Source organism: Haliotis rufescens, unplaced genomic scaffold, assembly GCF_023055435.1.
Source record: "Haliotis rufescens isolate VD_foot unplaced genomic scaffold, xgHalRufe1.0.p SCAF_29, whole genome shotgun sequence".
Taxonomy (NCBI): Eukaryota; Metazoa; Mollusca; class Gastropoda; order Lepetellida; family Haliotidae; genus Haliotis; species Haliotis rufescens.
The window spans coordinates 4,871,371-4,885,278 of record NW_025963990.1 but is presented as its reverse complement, the minus strand read 5'-3'; the positions used below and the strand labels follow the sequence as shown (position 1 = coordinate 4,885,278).

At 39.3% G+C, this 13,908-nt stretch overlaps 1 protein-coding gene across 1 annotated transcript in view; it reads right to left on the bottom strand.

Moving 5' to 3' along the window:
- LOC124144432 (G-protein coupled receptor dmsr-1-like) overlaps positions 1-13,655 on the bottom strand; it is a 161,960-nt gene extending 148,305 nt beyond the window's left edge. The window contains exon 1 of the mRNA XM_046513833.2: positions 13,128-13,655. The gene's annotated coding sequence lies outside the window, so the exon portion shown is untranslated. The remainder of the gene's footprint in view (positions 1-13,127) is intronic.
- Positions 13,656-13,908: the final 253 nt, after the last annotated feature.

The following is a 13,908-nucleotide window of genomic DNA, read 5'->3' as shown; positions in this document are numbered from 1 at the left end:
ATGGAGATTCGAACATCCGCGCGCAACTTGGAGACGTCGTATTGGACGACCTTATTTTTGAGAGGGGAGTGTCCAGTGAGTTGTTTCCCATAGATGTAGCTGGGCAACGCAGATAAACCCGATGGCCGAACGTTCGCATCCATCCAAAAGCGGGAGAGATATGACAATCGGTTTTGGGAGAAAAGGTACAGGTATTCGACTCGAGGATTGTGAGAATAAGCGGGAAATACCCACCTGTGCATTTATAAAATGGACTTGTCCGACATTTCCGAGGTCGGGGTTTTTTTTTCAAGGAGTCATCATTGTTTAAATAAGGGTGAATACTTTTAAAGATTGCACATTTTATCATCATACTTAAAGAGGCTGTACATAATGTTGAGATCTCATATAAGACATAGACGACTCGTGATCTTTGTTTATCGTACAATAAAACACTGCAGTGAGAATAAATAGAGGTTATCACGCGAGTGTGTTTGTGGATGGTAAATATCCTGCATTAGGAATAAACATTGTATTTAGCGAGCCTCGGCGAGCTAAATACATAGTGTTTATTCCTAATGCAGGATATTTACCATCCACAAACACACAAGCGTGATAACCTCTTTATCATATAATGTCATTCTTTAATTCTGTGCTTGAGAATCGCTTTCCCTCTCTCACAAACATTACCGAAACATTGCGAGTTTTCCGGGAATGCGCGCATTAATATTTATTACGTCACAGAGTAAGTGATGTGTCAGTCGGACAATGACAGTAGCCAATATAGTTCCAACTGAAATCTGTTTCTTATAAATCTTATACAGTGGCGAAGCAACATATACGCAAAACAATTGTTTTTAATTGCCTTTCGTGGCAATCCATCGGTCTGTCAGCTAGAGTAACTGCCCTTTGTCAAAGGGAAGCTACTCTAACCCTAGTCTATGAGACGTCACGGCCACGGTCAGACGTTGTTGACAGTCGGTCTGTCCTGTCATAACGTTCAGAAGGGTAGTCAGATGTTCAAACAGCGACAAAACGAAACACGGTAACAATTCAAAAATATTTCGGCCAAATCCAACTGTTTTAATGTGTGGAGAAGGTTTCAAGCCGCAGAGGTGAACAAGCACAGATATGGCTACTGATCCCGCTTGGCTAGGCCTCGTGCCCTCGCAAAATTGTTTCGAAATTTATATCTTCAAAGTTGCCAAAACTTATAAAATGCCTTAGCTACGTCACAGTTAGACACTGATTTTCAGTATATTAGACTGTTCTTTTGATAATGATAGCAATTATCCCTGTAGTTTATCCAGATTCCCGATGGTTAATTCTGACTCGATCGCCGAATGACGAGGGCGACGCCATGCTTGTTTATAAACAGTGAAAGTAGTCCCTACTTGACCTTTGATATTTGCATCTCTATCCGCATATGACCCCAACGGATATCGTTTTTATCCGTTGGCTTTATCCTGCCGAGAAACCTACCCATTATATGATAAATATATATATATATATATATATATATATATATATATATATATATATACAAGAAGTATCTGTCAAGTTTTCTGACGAATTGACTAGTCAAACTGTCATCAGCGCTTTGATATTTGTAGTATTTCGAGTCGCGGCGGTAAACATTGTTCCTATATTACCACAGAAACTATCTACATCATCATCAAGTGTTATCAAGGTACAACATATTTGCACCCAGCGCAATTTATTGTTACAGCCGTCATTATTTGCGCGGTTAATGTCCTTCGTGACGGACAGGGGGCGGTCGGGTAGCCTAGTGGTTAAAGCGTTCGCTCGTCACGCCGAAGACCCGGGTTCGATTCCCGACATGGGTACAATGTGTGAGGCCCATTTCTGGTGTCCCCCGCCGTGATATTGCTGGAATATTGCTAAAAGCGGCGTAAAACCATACTCAGTCGGCCAGTCAGTCAGTCGTGACGGACAGTCGTTGTCAGTGATGTAGCAGGCCCCTGACGACGATGGTGCGCCCTGGAACATGTCGTGTGTCATCAAAGTATCTATCATCATGTACATGAAAGGTTCAGGTCCATATACTTCATTGAAACTGACCAAGCCCCATCCACTAAACCAGACACCTCGGGAAAATAGGAGACAAATTCGGAATTAAGCACGGCTTTCAGATTAAGAGGGGGAAATACTCAAACACTCCGTCAGCAGAAGGAATTAGACATTCTGTAATATCATAAATAGAAGACGAGGAACACTTTCTGTTGAAATGCCCTATAGATCTGAGACTGGAAACAAAAATCATCACCCGCTCTAGCTGTGCACCTAATATCACTTAAAATACTACTAAATGCACCAGCGCCTTCTCCAAATATTGTCTCATTTTTATGTTTACAAAATGTTCATTTTGAAAAGTTGCATCTCATCTCTAGACCATAATAGCAATATTTGTATTCCACTGTGGACATCAATGTGGATATTGTGTAATATTTCAGCCGCATCATACGGAGTGAGACCATATTTCACACGTTACTATGATGAACTAGGATGATAGAACAAGGGGGCACGGGTGGCCCAGGCGTCTAAGGCGCCGCGATTCGCTGTCCAGAGTTGCGTCCCTTAGGCCTATGATTGTGGGTTCGAATCCCGGTTCGCCCCGATTATGTTTCTAGGTTTGTCAGCACCATACCTGTGCTCGTAGGTTTCACCGAAGTGGTAAACGACCTGCATCACTTCGGGCTTTCCTCCAACATTAAGCTGACACGCCGTGATATGACTGGAATACTGTTAAAAGCGGCGTTAAACCCAACTCACTCACTCACTCACTCACTCACCGTTGTACAAACGTTGTACAAACGTAATAGTGCTGCAACTGTCGTAAGTCTACATTAAGGTATAAGAGTTACAATCACCTGAGCGCTAAGATGGCTTTGGTACCGAGGGTTTCCGCCTGACAAGGGAACATTGTTCAACAACAATGAGAACATTTAATATGATACCATATTACCCTTATAAGTGCAATACTATTGAACCCCATTCACCACAACTAACACTTGACAAGTCGGTTGTGATCAGTACTGTTTGGTAATCACACTCCCGAATACAGTTATCTGATTTTTTTGACATGAGTTGTATCCCCTAGCCGCGTCAGGAACATATTTCTGTGGCCTCGGAATCGAATCGCCCTGTTTATGATCCTTATGATGTCAGCAAGGCACTTTATTTGGTAAACGTCCCTCGATTAGCGATACTTCGCACTTCCCATTTAACTTGCAAGCCACGCTATACTGGCATGATGTTCGAACCGGCGAAAAGTACGAGAATCTGTACTTTACTAGGAAAGGGTTATCCCAAATATAACATTTGTTACATTGGACCACTTTCTCAATGGTATTGTGTTCATAGCTTTCGGCCATGGGAACCGTGCCAATTTACACTTGTCAGAGGGGTACACAAAGTACATGATCTACACTACCAGTTGTCGGACCTTTTTTAGTGGGAGCCTCGGTGGCTGAGTGGGTCAGATCGCAGATATTGTGTGCTGGTAATTAGGCGCCTCATTCTGGCAGTGTTGGTTCGAATCCCGGAGGGGCGATCTGGTAGCCTAGTGGTTAAAGCGTTCGCTCGTCACGCCAAAGACCCGGGTACGATTCCCGACATGGGTACAATGTGTGAAGCCCATTTCTGGTGTCCCCCGCCGTGATATTGCTGGAATATTGCTAAAAAGCGGCGTAAAACCATACTCACTCACTCACTCGAATCCCGGATGAGACTCAACCCCAATAAGTACTAGAATCTGTACTTTATTAAGAAAGTGTTATCCCAAATATAACTGGTGTTACATTTGGCCATTTTTTATAATGGTGCGTTTCTAGCGATACATCCAAACTAAACCAATGCGGAAAGCGTCAGATTTCATTCACCATGTAAATTCTCAAAAGCGAAACCATTATTACCCTAGTCACTTGATTAATGTGTACTCGATTTTCAGTTGTGAGTACACAACGCACGGTGCCTATGTACTTTACGTGATAACAAGGTGTTTACAAGGGCGTTTTTCATAAATCAAAATGTTCCCTAACATGCGTGACGCCTGCCATAAACAGCGTGTTAATTAATTACCCAGGTAACCATCACCAGACTCGCAAAAGACGACAGCGGGAACGCATTGCCCACAATCAATTTGATTATGGCGCAGGATAGTTTCCACACCAGTATGAAATGAACATTTATCATAGACAAATAATATTCCATATCTGAAGACAAACAATATGATTTATCTGTTATGATTACTGCGCAAACAAGACATGCTATTTGTGTAAATATGTTTAAAAGACGTTCAACAAACAATAGTTCTGTTCAAACACTGAAAAGACTAGTACTTGTGATTTCAACACTGAATACGATGTTGAATGTGTTTACATACACATCTCGTTTTGTTAATTACATTGTATTTAATATTCAGTCTGCACCGGATTATTTGTTGAAATGCTGAATACATTAGATTAGATACATAATAAAGTCTTTTTCTTTAACTAAAAACAAACCTGCATTCTACATTCAGCATACGTCAGTGTGTGTTCAATGATTCACTCTAAACGATATAAAGCACACAGGTACTATTTGCCTTGGTTTAACACTGTCGATGCCGTTGAGCATACATCAATTCTTGTTAACAACCTTAACTGTGTTATACACTAGGTTATTTTCATGACAGTCTGCTCAACATCCAATAGATTTTGGTTAGAAACACCGCATACGTATTAATAATACAACGAAAAATCCCCTTTACAAACGGCCCTGCAGTTATATGTGAAACTTATGATTACTCCTGAAGTCTCCCGTCGCGATACTGCTGTAAGCGTCATAAAATCTCGCTGACTCACTCGCTTCAATTTGCATCAGTGAGCTGATCTTCCGTATTTATATCTGTCCAAACAACTCGAGGAGGCACTGGGGTGTAAGCACATATCTCGTGCATGTTTCTTTATCTTACACATATCTGGGAATGTTCAGAACCCAGCCAGTACACCGCCACGGGGAACCAAGGCAAACGAGATGAAGCCTCGATACCATGGCTCTCCTGTACAGTGAGCGCCCGGCCTCTCTGCTGGCGCTGATACCAACGTCAAGCGAAGTAGTTTAATGCCATGTGTATTGATATCGGCAAATGAAGTCGGACTTTTTACATCGGACACTGTAGGTGATGGAGGAGACGGGTAACCGCAGCTTTCTTTGAACCGCAGCACACCGTATAAGAGAAGTTCATTTGGAATGCTATAAATAATTTGATTGCTTTTTAAGTATTTTGCTCAAGTGTTGATCTGAAGGAAACAAATTGACACTATTCGTGAAAGACATCTTACTGATTAAACTGACAAGGTCACCTATTTTTTATCCAACTTTCAAGTAGGCTGAAAATTTTGAATAATGTATCTTCAGATTCAAAGATATTATTTTTCCGATAGCTATTCGTCACTTAAAACAACTAAAAATATGAATAAACACTCGAACAACATTTTCTTTACTGAACTGTTGAGATCAAAACTCGTTAAACTTGCAGTTGAGAATAATAAATATCGTAACGCGTCTAACATCATATTTACATCTACATGTGACAAATATTCCTGACTACTGGTATTTACAGATTATTATTTCGGGGGATGTATTCCTCAAAGCCGAGAGTTAACTGAACGTATGTAACCACGTCTATTTCCAATGACATGATGATAGTGTTACTGGTATACAATAAAGTAGAAATAGTAACACACGGAGGCGTAATACTATGTAGAAATAGTAACACAGGCGCATATGTAGAAATAGTAACATACGGAGGCGTATATAGAAATAGTAACATACAGACACGCGTAGAAATAGTAACACAAGAACGCATATGTAGAAATAGTAACACACAGACGCATATGTAGAAATAGTAACACACAGATACATATGTAGAAATAGTAACACAAGGACGCATAATTATGTAGAAATAGTAAGACAAGAATGCATATGTAGAAATAGTAACACGCGGAAGCGTATGTAGAAATAGTAACACACAGCCACATATGTAGAAATAGTAACACACAGCCAGTGTCTGTGTTACCATTTCTGCATACGCATATGTAGAAATTGTAACAGGCGGAGGCGTATGTAGATATAGTAACACACAGCCACATATGTAGAAATAGTAACACACAGACACAGATGTAGAAATAGCAAGACACAGACACATATGTAGAAATAGCAAGACACAGACACATATGTAGGAATAGTAACACAAATTCACATGTAGAACTAGTAACACAGACCAACACGTATGTAACAATAGTAACAGACGTACACATATACTAAGGAGGTATGTAGATAGCCGAGTCTGGGCCGGACAATCCAATGCTTGCAATTGTGGGAAAACCCACTCATTCAGTGATTGACATCAGGAGTATCGATCCATGCAATTGGGATACGATAACAGTTTCTAAAACTTATAACACTCATGCTTAATACTTGGCTATTATCAAATGTGACGTCATTTCTTGAGATTCGAATATGAGTTTGCAACCTGATGTCGTCATATATTGGACGACGTTAGTTTTGACAGGGAAGCGTCCAGTGAAGTGTTCCCTATAGATGTAGCTGGGGTACGCAGATAAACGCAGTGGTCGCATGATCTCCTCCAAAAGTGGGAGAGATGTGCTAATCGATATTAGGAGAAAAGGTACAGAGAATTGACGTGAGGATTGTGAGAATATGCGGGAAATACCAAACTTGAATGGACATGTCCGACATTTCCGAGGTCGGATTCTATTCAAGGAGTCATCGGTATTTAAATTTGGGTAAATATGTTTAAAATTGGTACCATTCATCAAAGTCCTTAAAGAAGCTGTACATAATGTTGATACCTCATATAAGAAATAAACGACTCGTGGTCGTTGTTTATCGTACAATAAAACCATGCAGGGAGAATAAACCACTTGGGGCAGCGCCCCTCCTGACTTAATCTCTCTGCATATTATATAGTACGATAAATAACTCCCCCTGGTCGTTTATTTCTTAAATATAATGACATAACGAACAAGTGAACATGAGGAATTGATTTCAATTAAATTGTAAAATCCCAGTTCGATAATAATGTTGATGTACTAAATTTTATGCAAAGAAGACACGAAATCATGTAATCGTATAATGTTCTACAGACACAGTGGAGTCTGAAAGAATGACGTTCTTAACGGCAAAACAGAAAAAAATACATTTTGCTACTTTCCATTAAAAAGGATTTGTGTATGTATTTGATAAGGTTAAAGTGGTTAGTGAACCATACACTACACAAACTCCACTCGTTACAAAGTCATCTATAATGATGAGTGTTCCCTGCTGTAAAATCCTTGGTTTTAATTGTCAAATTGTTATGTCAAATACTGATGTATCTTGGACAAATGTTGTGGCACTACAGCGTCCATTCCGTCTTGCACGGTAATCTGGCCATTTTGAACGCAGGGGCAAACAAATTGTTAGCTCTTGCTATTCTAATATTCCATCAGAAGAGCGATTTTGTTTTAACTGTGGAGACTGTGTGGAGGACGAGATACACGTCTTACTTTTATGCCCACTATATAATGATGTGAGAACAGATCTTCTTAAACGATGTACTTTTACTGATCCGTATTTCAAAGGCTATTCCTACTGTGAGCAATTTACATTACTTCTATCTAGCTCTGATCTCACTTTTTACGTGGCCAAAACCTGCTATGATATTTTATTGAAGCGCCGATCTATTTTATATTTATGATGTACATATTGTATGTATATTCATTTTAGTACACAAGTTGGTTTTATGATCATATCGTCTCTCATAAGTCGTTTTATTACGACTGGCCGTAAGTTTTAAACATGTTTTGATTTATATGTATATTGTACAATGTACCTTATGGGTGAGACGCAAATAAATTATTGTCTTGTCTTGTCTTGTCTTGCTATGCTGCATCAGAATTCAAAGCCAGGCTTATACCAGCATCCGCATCTTCAGTGCACCACCATTGCCAGTATTGAGTTATCGGCGTTCTTGCTTTGTTATTTCTCCACTGCGTCACACCATGCGGGAATCAACGCCACGACCACAGTCGCCATCATATGCAAAATGTCATGGGCTTGTGTTGTCATCGACATGCCATTCTATGTCCTTTACATATTGAATTATGCTATTCGTGTAAGAAAACGTTTGTCAACGTGTATGTCGACTGGGGAATTAGTTTAGAATGAAGACAAAGACTTCCTTGGGTGGTTTTTAAATATACCATAACGCATAACGTTGGCTGTCGCCTAGGACTACGTTTTACTTCTCCCTCTATTGTCACTATTACACCATAGGCATTATGACGCCACAAATACTACTGTTATGCGTCGCCTAGGACTACAATGCAAGTTAAAGTTTTTATTACACCCGAAGAGCCGTTGAACGGCGAAAGATCTTGTGTGGATAAAGGAGTTTTGACAAGTACGAATATCTGGACTGTTTTTTCTGTATATATATAAAGGAAATATATATCCTATATATAATATATATATATATATATATATATATATATATATATATATATATATATATATATATATATATATATATATATATAACGGGCAACCAGGGACAGACGAAGAGAATATTGCGTAGCCATGGACATTTGACATATGGACTTGATCCAAAGACACGACCCAAGGGATCGTAAAAATGAAGTGGTTTAGAAGTTATAACTCATTAAATAGATATGCGCTATCCAGACAGAGTGCTATTTAGTCTGTGACACTTTAAACAAGAGTACCATCTAATTACTGTAAAGTGTTGGCTTCCATTGACCATTGCTAAACACCCATCAGCGCCAATCATCTGTTTACATATATATGCTCTCAGCCTCATGGCATTCATTCACCTGATGAAGGAGTAAGCATATACTCCGAAACGTTGTGTTCCTCATAATAAAGAAGTTGACATATTCTCTGCCTTAAGAGTACCATCAACTCATATGCCGTGGCTGGGGCCAGTGTAGACCACAAGCACATTTATGTGTATGCGGTCACCACGCTGCTCAAACTCACGAGGATGTAGATGAATCTTGTTAATAAGGTAAACGGGACTGGGTCACCCACTCTACATTGCATTCATCCTTGAACATATATAAATATCTTTGCAATACATAAAGAATATTGTCCTGACACATTGCATTCATCCTTGAGCATATATAAAAATCTATGCAATACATAAAGAATATTGTCCTGACACATTGCATTCATCCTTGAGCATATATAAATATCTTTGCAATACATAAAGAATATTGTCCTGACACATTGCATTCATCCTTGAGCATATATAAATATTTTTGCAATACATAAAGAATATGGTCCTGACACATTGCATTCATCCTTGAGCATATATACGTATCTTTGCAATACATAAAGAATATTGTCCTGACACATTGCATTCATCCTTGAGCATATATAAAAATCTATGCAATACATAAAGAATATTGTCCTGACACATTGCATTCATCCTTGAGCATATATAAATATCTTTGCAATACATAAAGAATATTGTCCTGACACATTGCATTCATCCTTAAGCATATATAAATATTTTTGCAATACATAAAGAATATGGTCCTGACACATTGCATTCATCCTTGAGCATATATAAATTTCTTTGCAATACATAAAGAATATTGTCCTGACACATTGCATTCATCCTTGAGCATATATAAAAATCTATGCAATACATAAAGAATATTGTCCTGACACATTGCATTCATCCTTGAGCATATATAAATATCTTTGCAATACATAAAGAATATTGTCCTGACACATTGCATTCATCCTTGAGCATATATAAATATCTTTGCAATACATAAAGAATATTGTCCTGACACATTGCATTCATCCTTGAGCATATATAAATATCTTGCAATACATAAAGAATATTGTCCTGACACATTGCATTCATCCTTAAGCATATATAAATATCTTTGCAATACATAAAGAATATTGTCCTGACACATTGCATTCATCCTTGAGCATATATAAATATCTTTGCAATACATAAAGAATATTGTCCTGACACATTGCATTCATCCTTGAGCATATATAAAAATCTATACAATACATAAAGAATATTGTCCTGACACATTGCATTCATCCTTGAGCATATATAAAAATCTATGCAATACATAAAGAATATTGTCCTGACACATTGCATTCGTCCTTGAGCATATATAAATATCTTTGCAATACATAAAGAATATTGTCCTGACACATTGCATTCATCCTTAAGCATATATAAATATTTTTGCAATACATAAAGAATATGGTCCTGACACATTGCATTCATCCTTGAGCATATATACGTATCTTTGCAATACATAAAGAATATTGTCCTGACACATTGCATTCATCCTTGAGCATATATAAATATCTTTGCAATACATAAAGAATATTGTCCTGACACTTTTTTGTCACCAATGTGATACATTGCAGGGTCAAATACCGACCTACATATGTCTTACTCTTATTGTCGCTTCCACGTAATAATAACCGTATACTAAACGGGGTCGAGGAAGTAAGTGGCTAAATAACATGTTTGTCCATACAATGGTCAGCGCGAAAAATTGCCGCTTCAAACAGATGGAAAATGCGCGACCACAAACAGTGTTATATAAGCAACCACATGATAAGCCTTCACTGTTTGTGTAAAAATGCACAAGATTCTATACACATAAGAATCGCTTTAACAGCGATTAATATTCCCTATTTTATTTTTCGATGTACAGCAATCGAAAGTAAAATCCTTTCTTGGGTGTGATATTTTTACACACACGGGTGTGTCATGTAAACAGTTGACAGATGGACCACATGATCATATCAACAGTATGCCTGTCTGCAGTTAGTGATGACAGGTAGGTTCTCCGATCGCGATAGCACATTAGTCAAAGGGAGATGACTCTATTGTTATTACGTGCATGTGTTCTGAGACGATGTCCCTCCTGTGCGAGGTCTGCATGTCATGACCTCATGGTTGGGATCTTTAATGCCATAATGTCACGTCCCGTATTTAACATATTTCAATATAATACATCTTCAAATTTGAAACAGTGGACGTAATAGGTTCGGTATAACTTTCTCAAAGTGACCGGGTATTTTATGCTGACGTCGCGTTGACTGGGTACTATGAAGTGATGTTTATACGTTAACCGGGTACTGTGTAGTGACGTTGACACGGTGACCGGGTATTGTTAAGTGACGTTGACACGGTGACCGGGTATTGTTAAGTGACGTTGACAAGGTGACTGGGTACTGTTAAGTGACGTTGACACAGTGACCAGGTATTGTTAAGACACGTTGACACGGTGACCGGGTATTGTTAAGCAACGTTGACACGGTGACTGGGTACTGTGTAGTGACGTTGACACGGTGACCGTATACTATGTAGTGACGATGACACGGTGACCGGGTACTGTGTAGTGACGTTGACACGGTGACCGGGTACTTTGTAGTGACGTTGACACGGTGACCGGGTATTGTGAAGTGACGTTGACACAGCGACCGGGTATTGTGTAGTGACGTTGACACTGTGTCCGGGTACTGCTAAATGACGTTGTCGCGTTGACCGGGTACTGCTAAGTGACGGTGACACGGTGACCTGGTATTGTTAGGTGACGTTGACACAGTGACCGGGTACTATGTAGTGACGTTGACACGGTGACCGGGTACTGTTAAGTGACGTTGTCGCGTTGACCGGGTATTGTTAAGTGACTTTGACACGGTGACCGGGTACTGCTAAGTGACGTTGACACCGTGACCAGGTACTTTGAAGACATATTCATGGTGTAACTGTCTCCTCGAGCTCATGCTGGGACAACATGGCCACGACCCCGTTAACAAAGCTACGGAAAGATGGGTCGAAGAACTCGTACTCCTAGAATGTTTAAAGTATAAAGCTCTATAATTACTCTTTTCCCCTAGGGCCAAAGCTTCCAATATTAATGATTGATTTATTCCATCGGCTTTAATATTCCAATAGTTCAAACTATCCGATGTTGTTTACACCATGTGTGAAGGTTTTCCTTCACATGTTTGCCTGATAACCTTCGGGAGGACAGTTTCTGGTTACGTGGATCTATAAAGTTATTTTCTGTCGCCGTTTTAATGTTTTGTACTGTTAGACATGTTGGAACACAAACAACATCAGGACATGTGTGATTACAGTCAGTTGTGTTGTGGAAACAGAAACAGAGTACACAGAATTAAAAGCATTGGATCTGCACATTGGAGCTATACTTTTGTCAATCAATTAAACAGTAATCCCAGGAGATTCAGCAAACATCAGCTTATTCTAGGCTTGCTTAAACAGAGCAGAGGTACTCATGCATGCATCTTCCAAGCCAAAGTGGATATTAAGTTAATGTGGTCGTGAAACATCCCAATGTATATTCGCACTGCACGCAGGTAGTTAATGAACTGATATATTGCAGCTGACACATTAACTTGAATCTCTTATATAAACATCAATATCACGTCAATAGCAATATAACGTCATTGTTTCCAATAAAACCACAGCACTAATTTATAATATATTGGTACATTGACATATCATCCGAGCATATTCATGGTACGATAAATATCAACATATGCTATATCTTATACTACATTGAAACCATTGAAGTCCATTGAAATAATTGAAGTCCAATGAAACCATTGATGTTCATTGAAACCCTGTTCGTCTCTCACATTAATGGGAACGCATTATGTTTATACTTCAGTTTTGTTCAGTGATCAATTTGAGTGGTTTGTGGATAAACGGATTTGAATGTTGTTACTAAGTACAGTGTTTCCTGGGACTGAAAAATTTTGTTTTAATGTAAACATGGTATGACGTCTCTTACAGTTAAAATAAGTATTAAGAGAAAGGTGTCTTTTGATGTATGTTTTAGACGTCAACACTGATAGTCCTAGCTTCCATCGCGTGTCATTATCTGGCGGTTTCGGGTAATTATCATCATGAATGATGTTAGTTAATTTCATGGCAACTGTTTCTGTGATAATGTTCAAATAGACAGAGTTACCTTAACAAATATTTCTAGCGTGTTCTAAAGCATGCTCAACGCGGCTCCACATCACAATGATCAACATACCTCGGCTAATCTGATTACTTCCGTCCGTCCTGTCCTCAATGTCAGAACAAGAATAAGTCCAGACGAAAAGCTGCCAGCCTTGAAACACAGTCCAAGACAGAAGGTTGGAAATCTCAGGATTTCAGACGTTGCAAAGAGTTAGCTAATCAAAGTCCTTCTTGTCAAAAGAAGCTGCTCTCAGAAGTCCAACGTAATAGTGAATGTATGCTTCCGTAGATGGGCCTCACGAAGCAGGCCTCTTTCAAGTGGATTCTGGGCCGCTGAAGTCTTCCAATAGCCTTGGTCTACAGGAAATGATCGACTACCTTAGAAAAATGATGGGGCTAAGCTGTGTGTTGTCTGCAACTATACAAGTAATCTCACTCTGACTGCTCCATGCTCTGTCACTGAACTAGGAAAGGACGCCTGGCCAATGGGGAAGGGAGTCTAGAAAGCTAGCTTGACCAATGGTAAAATACCAGGCGTCGTTCAAGCAGCGTCTACGAAGGCAGAGACTCCTGCGCCAAGTATCTTGCCAGCTATCCCGCTGTACCAGTCTTCCTCAGTAGAGATTTTCAATTATGATCATTCCCAATCAGCGGTTCTGGTTATATGCCCGTCCTTTGCACTTCTCCTAAATCAATTGGTTAATTCTGACAGATTGTTTTGTTCAAGTTACGCAGCAAGGTGCGGCGCAGGGGAAATTAGTGCGTCTTAGCATATTGATGGTTTAGGATAGGAGAACACCGTCTTGTAAATGTCACCCACAGAGACAAATACTTCAAACATAGCGATCAGCAGC